This window comes from Perissodus microlepis, chromosome 5, assembly GCF_051167445.1.
Source record: "Perissodus microlepis isolate ML-2025 ecotype Zambia chromosome 5, ASM5116744v1, whole genome shotgun sequence".
Classification (NCBI taxonomy): Eukaryota; Metazoa; Chordata; class Actinopteri; order Cichliformes; family Cichlidae; genus Perissodus; species Perissodus microlepis.
The window spans coordinates 7006539-7027810 of record NC_140465.1 but is presented as its reverse complement, the minus strand read 5'-3'; positions in this window follow the sequence as shown (position 1 = coordinate 7027810).

Sequence of the window (21272 nt, the reverse complement as noted above, 5' to 3'; positions counted from 1 at the left end):
TTTCTGTGCTGTGATGAGCTCTGAAACCTGACTGAAACTCTTCAAATAAACCATTCCTGTGCAGATGATCTGTTAGCTGTTTGACAACTACTCTTTCAAGGATTTTTGATATGAAAGGAAGGTTGGAGATTGGCCTATAATTAGCTAAGACTGCTGGGTCTAGAGATGGCTTTTTGAGTAAAGGTTTAACTACAGCCAGCTTGAAGGCCTGTGGTACATAGCCGACCATTAGAGATAGGTTGATCATATTTAAGATCGAAGAATTAATCAATGGCAGGACTTCTTTGAGCAGTTTTGTAGGAATGGGGTCTAAAAGACACGTTGATGGTTTGGAGGAAGTAATTATTGACGTTAACTCAGAAAGATCAATTGGAGAAAAAGAGTCTAACTTAACATCAATGGTACTAAGAGTAGCTGTAGATAATATTACATCTGTGGGATGATTACTGGTAATTTTTTCTCTAATGATAAAAATTTTATTTGTGAAGAAGTTCATGAAGTCATTACTAGTTAACGTTAAAGGGATGGTTGGCTCAACAGAGCTCTGACTCTTTGTCAGCCTGGCTACAGTGCTGAAGAGAAACCTGGGGTTGTTCTTATTTTCTTCAATCAGTGATGAATAGTAAGATGTTCTGGCTTTGCGGAGGGCTTTCTTATAAAGCAGCAAACTATTTCTCCAGGCTAAATGATGATCCTCTAAATTTGTGACACGCCATTTCCTCTCCAGATTACGAGTCATCTGCTTTAGGGTACGTGTTTGAGAATTATACCACGGAGTCAGGTACTTCTGATTAGAGACCTTAGTTTTCACTGGAGCTACAGTATCCAGAGTCGTACGTAGTGAGGAGGTGAAATTATTAACAAGATAATCAACCTCTGTTGGGGTAGCGTTCAGATAGCTGCTCTGCTCTGTGTTGGTACAGGGCATTGAAGATTATAACAGTGGGTGGATTATATTCTTAAACTTAGTTACAGCGCTTTCAGAAAGACATCTACTTTGATAAAATCTACTCTCCACCGCTGTGTAATCAATTATTGTAAATGTAAATGTTATCAGGAAATGATCAGACAGGAGAGGGTTTTCAGGAAACACTGTTAAATGTTCAGTTTCTATGCCATATGTTAAAACAAGATCTAGAGTGTGATTAAAGTGGTGGGTGGGTTCTTTTACATTTTGAGAGAAGCCAATTGAGTCTAATAACAGACTAAATGCCATGTTGAGGCTGTCATTTTTAGCATCTACATGGATGTTAAAATCACCCACAATAATTATTTTATTTGAGCTCAGAACTAAATTAGATATAAAGTCTGAGAAATCAGACAGAAACTCTGTGTAAGGCCCAGGTGGACGATAGATGATAACAAGTAAGACTGGTTTCTGAGTTTCACAGCTGGGGTGGACAATGTTAAGCATCAGGCTTTCAAATGAATTAAAAGTCTGTCTTGGTCTTTCATTAATTAATAGGCTGGTGTGAAAAATTGCTGCCACACCGCCCCCTCGGCCTGTGCTTCGAGGTTTCTGGTAGTTAGAATGACTCGGGGGTGTTGATTCATTTAAACTAACATAATCATCCTGCTGCAACCAGGTTTCTGTAAGGCAGAGTAAATCAATTTGTTGATCAATTATTAAGTCATGTACTAACAGAGGCTTGGAGGAGAGAGACCTAATATTTAATAATCCACATTTCACTGTTTTACTCTTTGGTTCAGATGTGGATACTGTATTGTTCTTTCTTTTTGATTGTTTATGTTTAAGTTGTTGTTTGCTGGTTTTTAGTTTGTTTTTTGTCTTTTTGGAAGCTGACACAGTCTCTATGGAGATGGTTTTTTTGGGGGGGTAGCAGGAGGAGAGAAGCTGCAGAGAGGCGTGTAAGACTGCAACTCGGCTTCCTGGTCCCAACTCTGGATAGTCATATTTTGGGGGGTTTAATAAATTTGTCCATATTTCTAGAAATGAGAGCTGCTCCATCCAAAGTGGGATGGATGCCGTCTCTCCTAACAAGACCAGGTTTCCTCCAGAAGGTTTGCCAATTATCTATGAAGCCCACATCGTTTCTGGGACACCACTCAGACAGCCAGCAATTTAAGGAGAACATGCGGCTAAACATGTCTCTCCTGGTCTGATTGGGGAGGGGACCAGAGAAAACTACAGAGTCCGACATTGTTTTAGCAAAGTTGCACACCGATTCAATATTGATTTTAGTGACCTCCGATTGGCGTAACCGGGTGTCATTACTGCCGACGTGAATTATGATTTTACTGAATTTACGTTTACCCTTAGCCAGCAGTTTTAAATTTCCTTCAATGTCGCCTGCTCTGGCCCCTGGAAGACAATTGACTATGGTTGCCGGTGTCTCTAGCTTCACATGTCTGAGAACAGACTCACCAATTACCAGAGTTTGACCCCCGGCGGGTGTGTCACCGAGTGGGGAAAAACGGTTAGACACATGAACGGGTTGGTGGTGTACCTGGGGCTTCTGTTTAGGACTATGCTTCCTCCTCACCGTGACCCAGCCGCCCTCTTTCCCCAGCTGCTTGGGGTCTGCCGGGGAACAGCTAGCGGGGCCTACGCTATCTTCGGCTGCACCAGCTACAGGGGCCTGGCTAGCTACGGGTGAATGAAGGGTGCGAAGCCGAGTCTCCAATTCAGTAATCCTGGCCTCCAGAGCTGCAAATATGCTACATTTGTTACAGATATCATTACTGCTAAAGGAGGCCGAGGAGTAACTAAACATCTGACACAATGAGCAAGAAAGTGCAGGAGGGACAGGTGAAGTAGCCATGGTACTAACGAGTCGGCTACGAGCTAAGCTAAGCTAGCGAAACAGTACAGAGACAGTGAGTGAATACTTTGGCTATAAATTAGGTAGTGAGTACACAGAAAGTGTGCTTTGGATGAAGCACGTGAAGATTATACTATGAAAGAAGAATGTATTTAAAAGTTGTTAATTAAATTGCTAAGCAAATAAGCTACTCAGAAACACCACTGTGTTTGAGCAGGAACAGGAAGTGATACTCTACCGCAGAGCGAGCGAACACCAAGTGACAGCGCCACCAAGAGATCAAGAGATCATCAATGCCATCAGAATATCCTAGCTGGATTGCCAGTGAGCACAGTATGTGTCAGAAATAGTAATAAAGAACTGAGTGCATAACGTAACAATGATAAAATTATGGAGGGGGGGGGGGCAATATCTATTCCAATACTTCCATCTGTGTCCACCCATTACATGAGTCCCACATCAGGCACTAAGGCAGAATTTTTAATTTAGATATTTTTCATTTAATAAAGATGTTCTCCATTTACATTCTGCATCACACTTTTCAGTCCCACTCTGTGGTTAGTGAGTGTTTGCAGAAACAAACATTGCATCTTCCATACAAAGCATGGATGACCATGGCAATCTGCTAGCAACCAAAGAAATCGCAAGGATATTGTGGCACAAGGTCTTCTTCATAATCGATTACACCCAGGGACAGCGAGCAGTCACTCGCCCACCACCGGGAAATACACATTTCCCCCTCACAACTAGACTCTGGGTCTGAGTGATTTAACCCTAACATGCTGGGCTCTACTTTTCAAGCAAGTTAGCAAAGCATTTCTAAAGAGAACAACAACAATAAAAAAACATTAATAGCAAAATCAAATGTTGAAACGCATTTAACTGGCATCTAGCAACCATGAAACGTAGCTGAAAAGAAAACTTTTAATTTTGTTTATTTCAAGCAAGCGATATGCATGTAAGTATGTTATATAACTAAATCTTTTCATGTAACAGTCCAAAAGTTATATACTGCAGTGCTGATCCAAAAGTATGCTAATGGTTAAATGCACTTTCAACTGACTTCTACCATACTATCGTACTTTTGCAGCACAATGTAGCCTGAAATAGATAAGATAATGTTTCCATAAATACAGCCAAAAATACTTGTATCCTGTTTGAAAAATGTGTAAGTTATGCACAAGAGTTTCACTGTCATACACACACTGTCTAGGCCTTCGATGTTTCTTATTTTCCTCAGCCTGCATAAAGGTGAGTGACTGAGTCTTCAACTTAAACATTTAGAGGAATATTGAGCAACTGACAAAAAGCACCAGCTAAAGAGTGCACAAAAATGCACATACACAAACATATGCTGACACAAAGAAAAAAGAAAGACAGGCTCTAATAGGAGATAATGGATTCTGGGTCAACACCTGGTAATCCTTACATCAGTGAAAGGGAGGGGCTTGACATTTTCCAGAAAGTGCCATACAACATGCCTATAATGAGAAGGTCAACCAGATTTCACGTAGGGGCACACTGAAACAAAGACAGCACACAAACAGATTATTTGAAGCTTTTACGGTGGAAGTTAGCGAAGAAACCCAACCAAAAAAAAAAAGCATATTATTACATCAGCTATTGGAGCCAAGCTGAAAAGGAGAATAAGTTGTAAAATAATGTTATTCTCTGTGGCAGCTACAGTGTCTGTTGGAAATTTTGAATAGATTTTTTAATAACTGGGTTGGTGATTTGAGCTTCTAACCAAAATTTCTTGCTTTGGCAAAGACGGTAAAGTGTTCTGCCTCAGCTGCATTTATAGGTTGGCTTTGGTTGCTTGTGTGTTTGTGTGTGTGCGCCTGCATGGACACGCATAACCACAGTCATTAAATGAAATAGCATATGTAGTCAATGTTTCAGATGATTTCTCTATTTATACGCAGTAGAGGATTAAGTTGACCCAAAAGAACTTCTCTTTCAGGGAATCCTGCTTTATGTCCAGAGACAGTAAATTTGGCTCCGTGTAATTCAGAAGTCAGATTAGAACAAGCAAACTTTGAAGAGCACAGAGGTAGTAACTTCAGCCAGTGTGTGGCATTATTTTTCAGTCTCATTCTTGATCTGATTGGCTACGGTGCAGGTTTTGGAGTGAGAGGCCAGCGAAGTTGAGAGACTTCATGTACTCTGACTGTGAGTCTGGCAACACAATAACGCCCCCTGCTGTATGACCAATCTCACCCCCACCGCCCCTGTCTCTGCCCCCACCCCCACAACACACACACCCTGCTGCCCCTGCCTCCAACCTGGCTGCAGAGAGCCTCGCCCAGCTTGCCGTGCGACCTCACGACTGCAGTTGCTCTTCGTGTTGTCCCATCCCAATAATGAACTCCTCGACCTTCTGACCCCTTCTCCCCACCACACACACGCACACACACACTCTCTGACAAACTCGCCTGAGCTGAGCATTCCTCACGGTTTGGCTTGGACAAAAACCCTGCGAACCACATCTGGTTTTGCTTTGCTGAGCTCTCTCCCCACATTCAATTGGGTCTTAAAAATACGGTTTCAAGTAATAAATGGAGGGTTGTGCTGCTTATTTGTACACTGTACGATGAAATTACAAGGACTGTAATTGGTTACTTCCATAATTGCATTGAAAGTAATTTATGTAGTGCCGTGGGGACGCCAAATGAGATAAAGTGGAATGATGATAACAGTAGAGTAAGCAAACATTTATTGGATCTTCTCTGCGGATCTTGTCATTTCAGCTCCAGGAACATTTGTGCAAGTGAGCACTGATGGAATTGGTTAGGGCGGTGGCATACTGGAGTAAGCGTGTGTGTGTGTGCGTGTGTGTGTGTGTGTGAGGCACTGAGTCGTATTATTATTAGAGAGCCACTGGAGGGCAGTGAAAGTACTTTGTGTGGCAGAGGGGATCATCGTCGTTCAAGTATATGCATGTAAGCCCGGTAAACAATCAGCTGGTTGTGAAAGAAGGGTCATGCACCATTGGCCTAGAAACACAAATATTGAGCTCTGCTTTGTCTGTTCCCCTTTGTCACTCCTTGGGCTCTCTGCGTTTGTGTGTTCCCGTGTCCTGCTGCCATGCAAATTCAAGAGGCTGGAAATATTCCGGCTGTGATAGACACGTATGAAATTGGCTTTGAGCTTTGTTGTTTGTGCTGTGATACGCCAGGTAGCGGCTCATGCAGCATGTGATGTAAGGAAGAAAATGGTTCATTTCTACAGAGCTCCTGAAGAGAGACTTAACAGTATGGCAGTGCCTGTACAATAATAACAGCTTGTTGCTGCTGTTTTTCTGGGGACCAGTTCTTTTGTATGGAAATTAAGCGAGACAACTATAGAAGGAAATAATCCTGCTGTAATAATAACAACATAATGGAGCCATGAAAGTTAAACACAAGCACAATATACAGCTGCTCTGCTGAACGTAGTTTTTGTCACGGGTGTATGACTTGTCCTGAACTTTTTAAACCGATATACAGGGTGGGCCATTTATATGGATACACCGTAATAACATGGGAATGGTTGGTGATATTAAAGTCCTGTTTGTGACACATTAGTATATGTGAGGGGGCAAACTCCTCAAGATGGGTGGTGAACATGGTGGCCATTTAGAAGTCGGCCATCTTGGATACAACTGTTGTTTTTTCAATAGGAAGAGGGTCATGTGACACATCAAACTTATTGGTAATGTCACAAGAAAAACAATGGTGTGCTTGGTTTCAACGTAACTTCTTTCATGAGTTATTTACAAGTTTCTGACCACTTATAAAATGTGTTTAATGTGCTGCCCATTGTGTTGGATTGTCAATGCAACCCTCTTCTCCCACTCTTCACACACTGATAGCAACACCGCAGGAGAAATGCCAGCACAGGCATCCAGTATCCGTAGTTTCAGGTGCTGCACATCTCGTATCTTCACACCATAGACAATTGCCTTCAGATGACCACAAAGATAAAAGTCTAAGGGGGTCAGATCGGGAGACCTTGGGGGCCATTCAACTGGCCCACGATGACCAATCCACTTTCCAGGAAACTGTTCATCTAGGAATGCTCGGACCTGGCACCCATAATGTGGTGGTGCACCATCTTGCTGGAAAAATTCAGGGAACGTGCCAGCGTCAGTGCATAAAGAGGGAAACACATCATCATGTAGCAATTTCAAATATCCAGTGGCCTTGAGGTTTCCATTGATGAAGAATGGACCCACTATCGTTGTACCCCATATACCACACCAAACCATCGCTTTTGTTGTTCCAGCAGTCTTGGAGGGATCCATCCAAAGTGGGTTAGTGTCAGACCAATAGCGGTGGTTTTGTTTGTTAACTTCACCATTCACATAAAGGTTTGCCTCATCACTGAACAAAATCTTCTGCGTGAACTGAGGGTCCTGTTCCAATTTTTGTTTTGCCCATTCTGCAATTCTGTGCGCCGATCTGGGTCATCCTCGTTGAGATGCTGCTGTAGCTGGAGTTTGTAAGGGTGCCATTTGCGAGTAGCTAATATCCGCCGAAGGGATGTTCGACTAATGCCAGTCTCCAGTGACATGCGGCGAGTGCTACGCTGTGGGCTCTTGCTGAATGAAGCTAGGACAGCCACTGATGTTTCTTCATTAGTGACAGTTTTCTTGCGTCCACATTTTGGCAAATCCAACACTGAACCAGTTTCACGAAACTTAGCAAGCAGTTTGCTAACTGTAGCATGGGAGATGGGTGGTCTCGTAGGGTGTCTTGCATTGAAATCTGCTGCAATGACCCGGTTACTGCGTTCACCAGATATCAACACGATTTCGATCCGCTCCTCACGTGTTAACCTCTTCGACATGTCAATGGCTGTGAACAAAGAGAAACTTGTAAATAACTCATGAAAGAATAAAGTTACGTTGAAACCAAGCACACCATTGTTTTTCTTGTGACATTACCAATAAGTTTGATGTGTCACATGACCCTCTTCCTATTGAAAAAAAACAACAGTTGTATCCAAGATGGCCGACTTCTAAATGGCCACCATGGTCACCACCCATCTTGAGGAGTTTGCCCCCTCACATATACTAATGTGCCACAAACAGGACTTTAATATCACCAACCATTCCCATGTTATTACGGTGTATCCATATAAATGGCCCACCCTGTATATCAAAAAACAAAGACTGTATATAAAAGATGGACTCGTGCTGTTAGCCTGTACTGTGAGTTCTAGAGTAAAAGACCACAAAACCTACAATAAATATCACAGCTAAGAACTGCAGTATTCCTTGAATATACTTTGGCATACTGTTTGATGTCACAGTAAGTTTCTATTTATTAATAAATAATTGTATCTATATTTATTTTTAATTATCTATTTATGTTACTGTGTGCATGTCTGAGGTTTACCCAGAATTTCTTCCAGTTTATTCCAGAAATAAGCCAAACCTGCATCATTTCCAGCATTTCAACCTTTTTTGTTTTCACATTGGCCATTATTAAGAAAATATGCATATGCCCCACAAGTGCTGCTAAAGATGCAGGTTGAGGATCATTAGCAATTCAGCAGCTGAAAACACTGGCAAAGTAACCACAGAAAGAAATGTCTGAGTAAAGATAATTCACCAAATTTGCCTGAAATGAACATTTAGGTTAATCATATCGTGACATTTACCGTTGGTTTCTGGACTCCACATTTTGAAGCGTTTTTTTTTTCTATTGAGGTAGAAGTTACCACTCAAACCACAGGGTTTGGTGCAAAATAAGAGGGGCACCTCAATGTCACCTATATATATTTAAATGGTTTAATATACTGGGATATTTATAATTAGAGCAATTTGTATCTATTTGAGCTACTTTGTACCTTACTAGCGCTTTTGGAGCAACTGTGACTACATCATTTTCTCAGGGATTAATAAAGTATTCTAATTCTGATTGTGATGAAAGCTATCAGCTATTGCTAGCAAGCTTGGTTAGCAAGCTGCATCCACAAACTGTACGGGAGCAAAGGATAAACACCTATACCAAGGTGGTAATAACTTCAAATGAATAGTAAAAAAATACATATATACTAACTCAGTCAACTAAAGCTATCTCAGAAATTGTATTTAAAAGGTTGGCGGTCCATTTTAGTGACTTACATTCAGGACACATGTCATTTTAAAAAGGTTAACAACATCCAAACAAGTAAATTGCAGTGGAGGGTTCACATGTTTGATTTGGCACAGATTTCATACTGGATGCCTTTCCTGACGCAACCATCCTCGGGGCGTGGGACAGCACTGAGAGTACACAAGCTTGTGACCCCTGAGGCCGGCCCCAAAAAATCCAAACTAGTGCATTATAAAAACTTAAAGCCTACATACAGTCTGGTATGAAGGCAGAGCTACTGAGATGAAAGCTGTTTTTTTTTTACCTCAGGGTGAAAACATGCTATTTTAATGACTGAAGCTGGGCATTTTAACGTGGGAGTCTATGGCAATGGACTTGGTTTAAAACCAGCCACAAGGGGCCGTTAGAGGAAATGCCGTTTTTGGGAGTCGGCCTTCTTTTTCACCCTAAAATGTTTCCACTTATTACATCAAACGACCATTTACTATTGCACCACATTTTGGAGTTGCAGTCTTTAATTTGAAAACACTCAAAAGATCTTTTTGAAAGGAAAATATATTTTTGAGGAAAGCGTTTCTGGTAGCAGCTTAACTTGCACACAGTTGTCTATGCTGCTTTCAGGCAGGACAGAGGGGGCAATATTGCATAAAACATGCAATGCTGATGAGGTTGCATTTAGAGTCAGAGTGTGGCACGAGGGCCGTTGGCTGCTGGGAAAACTAGATTCATGTTTGAAACCTTTACAGTTGAAGCTCAAGCTGCCTGCTCTTGTCTTCAAAAGGAAGAGTGTCTTTTTAGTGCAAATCACAGCACACAGCAGAACAGCTGAGGTCACGTGCCAACACTCTCAAAGGTCACGCATGGAACGACCTCAACTTTCACAAAAAGAAAAAAAAATCCTTCTGACAGTTGCTGACAGCTGATCGAGTTAACATTGTTTTTTTTGTGCATATCCCTGCTGTCATTCACCTGTTTATTGACATTATATCAGTTGGAAACCCCTGAGGGACTGCATCATCATCAGGTGATAGCACTGTCCTCCTCCAGCATTGGCTAACCTTCTGCCTTTCCACTCTGGAACAGCATTTGCATTGATTGCTTCCCAGATAACAAAAAAACACAAAATTAAGTGTTTTTTCTGGCACTTCTTTCTGTGTTCTTTTCTTTTTGGGGTCATTTTTCCATCTCGTTGCAGACTTTAATGTGTCTTTGCATCCATTTGTGTTCATTTTGTGTCAGCTGTGTCCTTGTGGTACACTTGCATCTATTTTGTCTCTCCTTTCATACTGCTATGGATGGTTTGCGTGTCCTTTGTATCTTTTACGTCTCTTTTTAAATGGACTTTTTTCATTCCTCTCCTGGTTGTTTGGGAATCTCTCAGCAGTCCTTTTTGCTTCACTTTTTTTTTTACACTAGGCTTTTTTCTCTTTGGGTTGATTTGCATCTCTTTGTACTAACAGTCAATTCAAACAAAAGCCCACAGGCCAAAGGTGTCAGGGGGCCAGGTGAAACCCTGTGCTTACTGGGGCCATCCAGTACCCCCCCTCCCCATTCAGACCACCCAAGTTAACCACTTGCACTCGATGGGTTTATTATGACATAATTGGACCAATCTACCAAATGGGGTGCAGGAAAAATATATTTAAAAACTGTAGTTATATAAGCCACACGCAGTAATATATTTCGGTCATCACAGCAAGTTTGGCAGCAGAGCAATCAAGTCACAACTCTCTAAAGTGGATCATAACGTTCCGACGCCCTTGAAGTAGAGGGAAATGACAAACATGCTGCACTTCAGAAGATTATTGCTCCTCATATTAATAAGATTCTACTTATGGAAACGCATACAAGTTGTGTTTTTTGCGTGTTTGTGAGATCAAACCATAAAGACAAAGTTAGAAACACATGGATTTCTCATATACTAATTAGTGTGTGTCAGAGCCTCATGATTGTTGTGCTATGCTTTGTATATCACACAGAAATCTTGGCAAGATCCACAGCAATAGATTGACACTGGTGCCAAGAGGATATCTGAGGGCCAATTTGCTGAAGAAAGATCCAGCATCTGAGCAGCTGATCCCTCTAGAAAAGAGCACAAAGCTCATTTTCAGCTCCTTACAAAAAATAAAAAATAAAAAATCACTCTTACATGCTTTTTGTTTTCTACATTGCCACCCCAAGATTACTGAGGGGGAAACCATTGCAGTTCGGTTCGCAGCTAACAGGTTGAATGGCTAAGATGACCTAAAATCCATATTTAGTTATAGAGCAGTACAAGGCAGATGGAATCCAATGTGTTCAGAGAATTGTTTGCACCCTCCTCCTTCTCTGGATGAAAACGATAAAAATGCTGTTTTGCAGGTGCTGGAGTAAAATCGCATACATATTTTAGTAATCCCTTCATATCATAGAGATCTATCTATTCAAGCAAAAAAACAGTCTCAATTTCCCTCTAAGATCAAAGTAAGGTAAAAAAGGAAATAAAAGATGATGAACTGAAGTTAACACACAATTACCTGCTGTTATTTATACATTCATACATACATTTATACATTCTCTGCATAGCAGCTCATGATTTTTACCTGCTGAAGTTAACAGATAAACTTAACTACATTGAACGGTTTGTAGCTGGCCACAGCAACTTAAGGCTCAACATTTAAGTAGGCATGCTATAATTAGCAAATCTGGCTTAACTGAGAGAAGAGACACTCTAGACAGATGCGTCATGTTGAGGACAGACTCAGCCAACATGTGTCAGAGACGCCAATTAGTGTCTCGAACTGCATTAAAAGTAATTCTCCGCCCATATGCTGTTTTTTTTCTGCCTTGGAAACTGGCTGTGGAAACGCTGCTTTTCTTGTGCACAAACAATGCAGACAGTGGTCAGCTGGTATTCCTATCAGTTATAGTGGATTTAATTGGCCACAAGTCTTCACAAGGGAAAACATATGGCACACGGCAGGAAAAGCAGAGTATTTGTTTCTGTTCAAATTTTATCATGTATGTTTGCTTTGAAAATGTATCATCACTTTAATATCATCACTAAATGGTCATTGTTTTAGCAAAACACTCTCTGAAAGTCCATAGGCACAAAAAACCAGTGGAGTCTTATAATGAAGAAGACAGAGCCTGTCAAGTGTGGAGTACACCTACATTACTGATATAAATAATTCAAATCTTATACCACATGTGACTACATTGGAAGCTGCTACTTACATTTAGCTCCATAAATATTTGAATAAAAACACAAGTTTTGTAATTTTGCCTCTGTTCCTCACCACAGTGGGTGTGACTGAAGTGCAGACCTTCAGCTTTAACTCGAGGGGTTTATTCAAATTTTTGTATTAACTGTCTAGGATGTATACTCTGTCCCTCATTATCAGAGGCCGAAAAATAACTGGACAATTGACTAAGAAGAAGTTCTATGAAAAGGGTAGGTCTCTTCCCCTCTTATTCCATGTGAAGATGAGCTTGTATCAGAATGATAGAAAGAGAAACATGCGGAGAAGGAAATGATCTGAAGGATACCTTATCAGCTGTCAAAGGTGGAGGATGCAATGCTAGTGGAACCAGTTTGTTTAGTGACTGATGATTGAAGTAGCAGGATGAATTCAAAGTATACAGTATTATTAGTATTTACTCTCTGCTGAGTTTCAGCCAAATGCTGCAAAACTGCAAAAAAAAAAAGCACTTCACACTGCAAATGGATAATGACCCAGAGTATACTGAAAAAGTAACCTAAGAGATTCTCATAGCACAGAAATGGAATATTTTTCAATGGCAAAGTCACTCACTGGCTCTCAACACAACAGAGCATGCTTTTCAGTTATTAAATAAAAAAACTGAAGACAGAAAGATTTACAAACAAGCAGCAACTAGAGGCAGTAAAGGCCTGGCAGAGCATCACAAGAGAGGAACAACTTTTGCATGTATACCAGTAAGCAGCACTGGCAACGAAAGCAAGCAAATCTGTCTATGCACTGTTATTTTCCTTTCTTTCTTTCGTTTTCAAAAAATTTAGAATCCATAGCTAGGATTTCTGTAAATAACCATCCTTGATCCTGAAGTTCTTCCAAATTAATTAGATGAGTTACCGGGTGATAGAAACTAGCTCTTGCTGACAATATATTATATATACACCAATCAGTCATAACATTTTGATCACTGATAGGTGAAGTAAGTAACACTGATTATCTCCTCGTCATGGTACCTGTTACTAGGTAGGATATATTAGGGAGAAACATTAAGGGAGATTAAGTCCTCAAAGTTGATAAGCTAGAAGCAGGAAAAACGAGCAAGCATAAGGATTGTAGCAAGTTTGATGAGGGGCAAACTGTGATGTCTTGACGACTCCGTTAGAACATCTCCAAAACTTGTGGGGTCCCGGGCTGCAGAGGTCAGTATCTATCAAAAGCGATCTAAGGAAGGGACAGTAGTGAACCAGCGACAGGGTCAGTCGCTGGTTCTGATGCATGTGGGGAGCGAAGGCTTCCCTGTGTTCTGATAGAAAAGTGTCAGTGCATAACTATTTGTTATGTATGGGGTTGCATAACTGCTGGCGAGTCAGGGTGCCCATGCTGATGATCATGTCCATTCCTGAAAGCGCTAACATGGGCATGTGATCCTCAGAACGTAACCACGGAGCAATCGAAGCAGGCGGCCTCGTTTGATGAACACCATTTGGGGTTTTTTTTGCATCATGTGGATGGATGTTTGTGTGCTTGTCACTTACCTGAGGAACGCCTGTACATTTTGCATAGTGCATCTCAATGCACTTAGGAAATAACCCGGCATTGCCCGGCAGAGGCAGTGCAATGCTTTGGGCAATGTTCTGCTGGGAAGCCTTGGATCCAGACATTCACGTGGATGTTACTTTGACGTAAAGCACCTACCTAAGCACTGCTGCAGACCATGGACACCCTTTCATGGAAACAGTATTCCCTGATGGCTTTGGCCTCTTAAAGCAGGATAATGCTCCCTGCCACAAAGCAAAAATGACTCAGGAATGGTTTCAGAACCACACCAATGACTATGAAGTATTGACTTGGTGTCCAGATTATCAATCCAATTGAGCATCTGTGTGATGGTGCTGGATAAATAAGTCCAATCTATGGAAGTCTGACCTCGCAACTTCCGGGTGCTCAAAGGATCTGTTGCACACCTTCAGGGGTCAAGTGTATAGGCTGGGCATTTTTTTATAACTGGAAAATGTGACGAATCACTTGATCCCACAGTTGATTTCCTTAATTATATTCATCAGTTTTTTGTTAAAGCCACAGAAAGTCATATAAATAGACCACTGGTGGATTATTTGGGTATCAGTTACATTCTATTTCCATTATTTGATCAATCCAGACTCCTGGCAGGGAGGGCCAAGGAATGATAAGAGCATGTATGCAAGTACACAAAACCAATCTCTGGCCTACTGGGAATCAGTTACCAGTTTATTGTACCAGTCAGATAGTAGAAATAGGAATTACTTTAAAAGGCGCTCACTGTTGGTGATTTGATTCTGGGTTCCTCTGGGCTGCATATCAAAGTGTCCTTGGGCAAAATACTGAACTGCGAATCAGGTGTGATAGATCAAACACTGTGTGCGTAGTTGAAGTGCTGAATAAATGTTTGTGTAAATAGATATAGATGGCATGTAGGGTAAAGTATTTGGTCAGTAAGTGGTCAATAAGACTACAAAAGTACTGTATATACAAGTGGGCTAAGAAATAAAGAACAGATGGAGAAACAAGGAAGCAATAAAGAGTTGAAATTAAGTTATGATGATGTGAGTTGGTATGCAGGCAAATTTTCATCAGAGCTGCGCTGCAAACAAATTGAATTGTTGTTTAACACTGTTTTAACTTGTCCCTGTATTAGCAAGCACAGCAGCCAATGGGAATTTGTTCGACAATATGCAAAGTAAACCAAGGAAACATTTTTTTAGCAGAAAACCGGCGTAAGCATGAAAGACTGCATCGCTTTAAACAAGTTAATGAAAAAAAGTCAAACCTGAAAGCATGGCCAGGGCGTGAACTTCTCATTCAGCAACTTTTTATAGCCCTGTATCTTTCTAGCCCACAGATGGTGAGTGCACTGTCAAAAGATACATTCAGAAGATAAAATCTTCTATAAGCCTGCATGCTTTTATCCTTTGATGTCTGACATTAGCCTGTGTTGTGGTTCTATAAACATGTTTACACTGGCAGTAAGAGACCTGCATTGGATGATGTGCAATTTCCCTTTCCTAGTTTCCATCTCTGAACTGTCATGCTTCATCCCTGAGTCTCCCTTGGGAATATGGTGATGGAAAAAGGAGAAACAAACTGAGTTGTGCTAAACAGTAGTTTTCTGAGTGGGCCTGCGCGAATATAAGAACAGATAGAGAAAGAATGCTGACTTGGAATAAAAGATAAAAGCCAACCGGATATCTACAAAGAACAGAGCCTTGACCACATGTAAGCCACACCACTGAGGCCAGATGATACTGGTTTACCAGTGCTCTTTGATCAGACACACAGGATATGATGGAGCTTTCCCTCTTTAACATTTTTATCTCAGATTGCTTTAATCTGAGCATCTATCTGCCATCCTATCCACTCCCATTTCTCTTAACCAGTGGCAGCGCTTGGGGCTGTCAGGAAGATGAGCAGAGAGGCACAATGGAATAAAGCAGTGATTTTGTCTGTGGCTGAGTGGGTGTGTTTGGCTACGCTCATACCTCAGACCTTCCTGCTCAGTTCTGAATTGCTTCTTATATCTGATGTTCTTGGATCAGTGTTCCAGTCTATTCTAGGATGCATCTGATACCAACAAGAACTGACAGCAATGTCAAAGAGATGACAGAGCAAAGATGCTGTATATGTATTTGCACGTATACATCTCCTGCTTGTTTAGTGCACATTTTGAGCACATCCAGCCTCTGACTGAACCGCGGCGTCCCCTCCCAGATACTAATCAAGGCGGGCAGTTAACTTTGCTGACTCTGTGCATGTCGCAATTTACCCAGGTCTTCTTATTGCTACGTCAAACCTCATATATTCTCGTGTAAATTTTCAAATGGAAGCTATACGCAAGCTGCAGGCTCAGGGGAATTTTTGTGTGTTCCTGCATTTTAAGCAAAAGTGCTGTCATTTTACTGGCAAATAGATTTTTGGTAATTAAAGAAAAATATATTTAAAATGATAGAATGGCAGCCGAGTTTCTCACATTTTTCTGCTTACCTAAAGTGATTTGGTGAGCTGTGGTTACTGCAATAGGTTTTTCTTTAATGTGAGGACCATCAATCAGCTTTGTGGCAAAATGCACAACACTGGAGTCTAGAATGCAGAAATATGTGGTTAATATCTATGAAGCTTTAAAAAAAATGAAAGTGTGTTGCTTTTTCTTCTGTGTGGCAAAACCCAAAAAGAAGTCAATACAGCACTGACCGCATGTGCAGTGTTGTGCTCACACCCAGTAAAAATCATTAGACCAGTGTCATATATCAGAGAAAATAAATTTTTTTTTTTCCCTTAAGGTGTGGAAAGCAGTATTTGCAGGCATGCCAGCATCTGCAGGTGTGTGTACGAGCCACACATTTCAATAACTGAATGCGACCGGCCTTTACTTTGTGCCTGATGAAGTCCAAGCACAGAAATGTAGGGCAGACCTCATAACCCTTTTGACTAGCCGAGTTAGTGCACATCAAACCGGCTGTATTGGCACACTTATTGAGAAAATGTGAGGCGAGAGCTCCTCCCCTATCTTTTGAAATCTCCAAATTATGACAGAAGGAAAAAAAAGAAAGAAAAAGCCTCCCCAGGCTTGATCTGATAAGGAAAGATTGAAACCTTATCGATTTGCAGTTATTTGAAGGCGGATATAGAATATCCTGAGCGGAGAAGACTCTGGGAATGCTGAGCACAGTCGCCGAGACGCTGGATTCCTTCCTACTCTTGTCACAGCCTCCTTCTGTGCCCTGGGCCTCCTGTCGCCATGCACTGTGGTGCCAGCAGTTAGTGCGACAGCTGGTCTCTGTGCTTTCTTCCACTCTATGTCCCAGAACACCCAGCTACCACGGTGTCTCATCAAGTCCTGTGAGCCAATCCATGCTTTCATCTCTTGACAGCTGACAGCCAATGCGCATCTACAGATGCTAGTTTAAATCATTCATATGGCTCTTTGCTGCTGAAGATATATCATGCTACTGGGAAGCAATGAGATAGATATCTTTTTCCGCTTGCACCAGTAGTGGCCTTAACTAGTTCGTTAGTCAGATGAGGGAGGGGGGCAGGGGGGAGGAGATGGGAGGGAGGGAATTTTCAGAGTGGTGCTGCTGCCTCCATCAGCTGTAATTCAGATATGACACAGTGCTCATAAGTCTGATGAAGCCTTGGCTCATAGCAATAGGCTGAGAGGCTCAGCGAGATTGCCTACTGCAGAGTCACGGGGCTTTGGTAGTTTCCACTTGATTAAGCTCGACTGAATGCGCTTGGCTCTTACTTTAATTTGAAAACTGCATAGGGAAAAAAGAGAGAAAAAAACGTAATGAGAAAGTCAAATTCATAGATATGATGTAATTGACTTTGCCAAACATCTAGGAATCCAAAAGAGTTTCATTAGAGGAACCTAATCATAGTTTAATTAGTGGACTTAGACTAGATACAGCTTCCACGCAGGATCCTATGGAACTGTGGATCAAGAAGGCGGCAACAGACAGTGATTGAGATGTCATTTATGTTAACATCTCCTCCTGCTGCAGTTCTCCATCTCTCCTCGCCTGATTTGATCTACTTTCCAGGCTCAGATTTTTATTCACCATCACACACTCTTGCTTGATTGCAAGCTGCTCCGCTAATAGAGTACATTGTATCTCAAGCTGCCGCTGACAGCAAAAGAAAGCTCCCAGCCTTACACTTATCTTGTCACGATTTTTCCGCTCCATCTTTGCCTCCTGTTTGTTATACACCAGCCTGCTTTTCAAGGTCCCTCGCAAGGTACAGTATTCTGCAGCATTGTGTGACTCTTTCTATTTTGCCTGTTTTCATCTCCTCATTTTATCTGCACTCAGGAGAGCATCAGCAGATGGAAAAGAGACATTTTTCACAAGCTGCATTTTTACCTTCACCACAATCTTACTGAGGTTTTGCTTCACTCACCTGCGTGATAATTCCACTTTGTTTTGGACATCAGATAGGTTGCAGTTTGTGATGCTATGACCACCTTGTTTGGATGAAAAAATATGACTTGGTGCTTCTTAAACACCACCAAGCTATATCTCATGTGTGATTTTTAGCTTCAAGATAACTTCAGCCTATGGAGCTGCCAGACTCCACCACCCCTTTTGCAGTAAAACCCCAACCCTGTACGTTAATAGATTATGCTTAAATAGATTTTTAAAAAGAAAGTTAAATGTTACACAATCATTTTCACAAAGTTCACTTCCTCTTTATGATCCAACAGATTGGAATGAGCTGACAAACTTGTGTACCTGATGACACAGAGACATTTGGTAGATGCAGTGCAAAAAGCCAAAAGTTTGTGGAGGAGCTGCTTTGTATAGGTAGAATGTTGTTTGGTTGAAAAGTAAACTTGAACAGTGCAGGAAATGACAAATTTTGGCATTTGGAGCTCAAATGCCCAAATGCCAGTTCTGTTAAACTGCCTGTCTCCTTGTGTTTATCCTGTGAATAAACCTGTTGACCTTTTACACTGCTCTGCACATAACTTCATGTCTTTGGGAGAAAGCCAGAGAACTCAGAGAGAACCCACGCAGACTTGGGGAAAGCATACGAACCATCTGGCTGGGTGGATTCCAACCCAGGACCTTCTGCTAACTATCATGCCATGGCTGAATAAAAAAAAAAAAGTGGCCTTAATGCTTTAGCACTGGATCATCCTTTATGCAAGGAAAGGAAAACTGTCCCAACCACTGAGCAACACACCACTGGAGCACTCCCCAAGCCAATCGATCAACGTAACTGATGAGTGATGCAGATCTTAGTTATCATTGCTGCAATTTTAATTTTACATCATAACTTGCTCACGTGCAGATATATTTTGAAATGTTACACCAACAGGTGATCTAGGTTGATTGTTGATTGCCTAGTGAGAAGTAGGCTTCTGCCACATCATCACTGATAATACTGGGCTAAATTTCTGTGTGATATAAAAATGCCAAATTGTGATATTAATGATATAGCCTAGCCACACAACGAGAAGAGCCCAAACATGTCTGAGAGCGAGATCAACCTGGTGCCAGCCTGGGAAAAGGGAGCTACTTCAGCAGCCTCCAACAAAGAACAATGCTTTCCAAAATATGCAAGAAAAAGGCTCCGGCTAAAGGTGGAAAGCAAAGTTGTCTCACCACAAACAACCAGGCATCATTTGCACACTCGTTAGTTGTGCTTCGTATGACAGAAAGGAAAACAATGGAAGGAAATCACTGGTTATAAGATGGAAACATTGAAGCAGCTGGTTGCAAGGAAGGGAAAAATTTTCAGGCTCCTGAAGACTTACAAGGTTAAAGTTGTTCAGTTACTGTTAAATTAAAGTGTTAGGGAAAAACTAACTGGGCTACTTTTGTGCTTACATTTGACTCATGCTGTGTATACACTGTATATAATGCCACTACTTTTGCATCACAGTGGTGCTGCTGTTGGCACCTTGTGGCAATAGACTAAATCATGCAATCTGTGGTGACAGAGTGACAGTAGCTCATTGGAAAAGAAAGATGGGAAATGTCTTCATTTTGGTTTTGCAGTAGTTACATGCTACTGTCTGCAAACTGCAATCGCTGATAAAATGATCAGTATTTTTTCTATGTCATCAGAAATATGATTGTAATTTTCTTGAAATATTGTGATACAATTTTGAGGCTATATCAGCCACAGCTCACATGAAGTACTTAATAACATGGGTTTGGAAAAATAATCTTTAAAAGATGACAGAAAATAATGAGATACATCAAAATGATGAAAGTGAAGCAAAGGTTGTAGTGTAAGGTAGTTTACTATAGTCTATCTTTTGGGATGTTGCTGTACTGACAGTTAATAGGATTTTGTCAAGCTTAATTAATTTTATTTCAAATGTAGCCAAAGTCTTAATAAAGCAAAGAGTCAGGAGGAGCTCTTTCAACTACTGACAGCGAGGGGCAGCAATAAAACCTGATCATGGTACATGAGAGAGCATCTGAACAAGCAACCAGCTGGGCAGTTATTTAAAAGGTGATTAGAATTAAATACTCGGATGGCAAACATGGGAGATTCAGTTTAAAACTTCTACGGTCATCTAATTGCAAGTCAGCCTTGGAATTTTATATTTTCATTGAAGCTGATTTGGGGAAAAACTCAGGAATCAGTACAGGAAAATACAACAAAACCCTAGATTGTGTTCATAAGCAGTGCTTTTTTAACATTCAATGCTGGCATTTTTTCTGCAGTATTTTATTTTTAAATCTTCTGTTTGGCAAGTAGCATATGGCCAAACTGGGTTTTGGCAAAGAATCTAACAAGTGTGTAAGGCCACTGTCAGTTAAGAAGGTCATTGGTTAAGATTGCGAAGGCATAAAAAAGAGATCTGGAAATTTATTAAAAAAAAGAAAAAGTAGTGGAAAGTATTCGTGCATTGTTATGGTTTACTTGCTTAAGACTTAAATTCCAGGCCAATAAATTCCTGCTCCACAGACAGTACATCACAGCCTGCATATACAACTAATTATCAGTTACTCACAAACAGCCTTCCTTAGTGTAGCCTAGCTCCAGTTAAGAAAAGAACAAAACTCACTACAGCAGGTGTCGGGAAACTTCATGTAGTCACACTAGGTCTCATTAACATCTAGCCACTTCTTATAAACTGAAGAGCACAATAAAGCGGGCGGGCGGCACAGAGATGTGTAAAGAACACACTAATAATATAACATACACATTGCCCATAGCCCACAAACAAAAACACAGTAAAGCGTAAAGCAAGCTGCTCATTTTGTGAGCAGCGAGGCAGCCGTTGACATTTGTCTGTGTAAAATGAGCTACAGCAGTCAGTTCATTATGGTACTCATCTTTATGTACGCCACTGGCCTCCTCTAAGAACTCCACTTTACTGCACGCTCGCGCTTAAGTACAAAATGGACTTAAACCAGCCGCTGTGGTCCTTTTTCAGGTTTCTCAAATTTGCAATTTTCAGACGTAACACCTGCACTTTAGCATTTAGCCTGACCCAGACCACACCTGTTGGTCACGCAACATCAAGCAACATGATGACTGTTTGATTTTTGTTCACTCAGCATGCTCTAGTGCACTAAATCAGCGTATTATCAGAGTATGTTGTCTACATTAAATAGAACTATGTCATTCTCATTCTCGTAATTTTTCTGACCTGTTGACTTGATAGGTGGCAAGATCAAAATACCCTTAACCAGTTGTCAAAAATGACCATT